This window comes from Spinacia oleracea, chromosome 4 (genome assembly GCF_020520425.1).
Source record: "Spinacia oleracea cultivar Varoflay chromosome 4, BTI_SOV_V1, whole genome shotgun sequence".
Lineage (NCBI taxonomy): Eukaryota > Viridiplantae > Streptophyta > Magnoliopsida > Caryophyllales > Amaranthaceae > Spinacia > Spinacia oleracea.
Window position 1 is genome coordinate 511,714 of NC_079490.1, and position 2,385 is coordinate 514,098.

The following is a 2,385-nucleotide window of genomic DNA, read 5'->3' on the forward strand; positions in this document are numbered from 1 at the left end:
TATTGGAGAATGGCTTTGATGTCTCTGTTTAATGTTTTAAAGTTTTAGAGTTTAAATCTTTGTAAAACATTATTGGTTAATCATTCACAATAAATGAAAGAAATTCATTTTTCCATTTAATTTGTGGTTTATTAAATGATGAGTCCCTTCAACTTGACGATATATTCAAGATAGACTGTCAGGACCAGTCCTGTGACTAAGAAATGTCTATCAAGTGAACTTGAATGTCAAAGGTTGAAAATGGTCCCTAATCGGAGTTTTCTATAAAATTGGACGCATAGAAAACGTTAGACGATTAGAATGCAAGATGACTAGTAGTTCTGTTTCTTGAACTATGTGGACATGGCAATGTCATAATCATTTGCATAGATACTTACTTTGGGAAGACTAGTATCGGACAAGACCTATGAAACTTTACTGTAAGAGATGAAAGTCTGTCATAAGTAAATTTCATTAAATTATTAGACACTAAATCCTCAATACCTGAGTGATTTGAGATTACTTGTTTGAGAACTGGTTGCTTTGACGTTGACCAACCGTCGCACCGTAAAAGGAGGCTATAAAGGCAACGCTCAGGTAATCACCTATCAAACGAAGTCTAATCTCAAGATCGCAAGATTGGGATTGTCCTCCCATAAATCGGGAAGAGATGCTTAAAAGTTGTACAAGGCCACTCGGAGAGCTAGAAACTGTGAAATGCATGGCCGTGCTCGGATGAATCATAGGCTATGATTATCTGTTTATTTGATCAGTTGAACTCTGAAACCGAGGAACACCTCTGGACATAATAAGGATGACAACTCTTACCTTATGTTCAAGAGCAAGCATCGAGCGACAAAGGAATTAGGAAATGCACACTTGTCCCTAAGGACAAGTGGGAGACTGCAGGAAATAATGCCCTTGGTCCAAGTATGCATTCTATGTTAAGTCTAATAAATGCGGTTCAGTATTAATTAACAAGTTAATAATTCAGTGAGATCAAGTGAGCTGAATGCCTAGCTAGAGGCCGCTTCAGTTCAAGTGGAATTAATGATATTAATCCACAGCTTACTCTTGACTGAACCCGTAGGGTCACACAAATAGTACGTAAACGGATCAAGTATTTAATGGCATTAAATACTCCATCTATGAATATTCGGAACCGACGGATCTTGGTTTCAGTGGGAGCTAAGATCGTCACAGGCAAGAAATGAATACTCCGGAAACGATGATATTGCCGGAAACGGAAATATGGATCGTGTCGGAAATATGAATATTATCCAAGTCGTAGATGTTGCCGGAAACGGAAACATGGTACGTATCGGAAAATATTATTGGAAATGGAAATATTACCAGAATCGGAAATATTGCCGGAAACGGAAATATTGTCAGAATCGGAAATATTGCCGGAATCGGAAAATAATTCCGGAAACGGAAATATTAAATATTTGTTCGAAACGGAAATTAATTCCGGAATCGGAAATATTAAATATTGTTCGTATCGGAAATAGATTCCGGAAATGGAAATTTAATCGGAAGCGTATTGTACGATTTAGCATCGGACGAGGCCTGCCGGACGAAGGCCCAGCACGAAGCCGGGCCATCGCCCAGCAAGCACGCACGCCACAAGCCCAGCGCGCGCCAAGGCCACGGATGCGTGGGCCGCGCTGCATGGGCTGCTGCTCGCATGCGCATAGGCAGCCCTTGTGGCTGCCGTGTGTGTGTGTGAGTTTGTGCTCATGCGTGATTCCTAAAACTGCAAGAGTTAGTGTGTGATTAAATTCCTATTCCTAATTAGATAAATTAATTAAATAGAATTCATGTAGGATTCTGATTTCAATTAATTCGTATCTTACTAGGATTGCGATTCCTTTTCCATAACTCTATAAATAAAGGCCTAAGGGTCATTATTTACATACGAGTTTCAAGTATTCAAAAACTAAGATTTTTAAGCAGAAAAATCAGCCAATATTCTTGCCTACCCAACCGAAAATATTAGAACCTTAAGGGCGATTCTAGTTGGTCAATCTTAAGGCGGATCCGGACGTGCTGTGGACTATCTACGGAGGGACGACACTTGGAGTCCTAAAGACTTGTTCTTGTTCGGTTCGGGCGCAGCTAGGGAAGGCACGCAACAAAGAGTATGCATCTAAACTATGCTAAATGATTATGTGTAAATAATATGTTTCCTGGCTTTATGGTTTTTCCGCATGATTTATGAACTGTCATATGAATCATAACCTAACACCAATATGACTCCTGGGGACCGAAAGGGTATGAGGGAAGCGCCCGGACCTCTAACGTTTCAATTTTCTTAAAATGTAAAAATTAGCCAAAATCGCCCACCTATAATGCACACTTTTCGACCAAATTTGACCCGTTTTGTGGTTTTTTTTTAGATCTCCT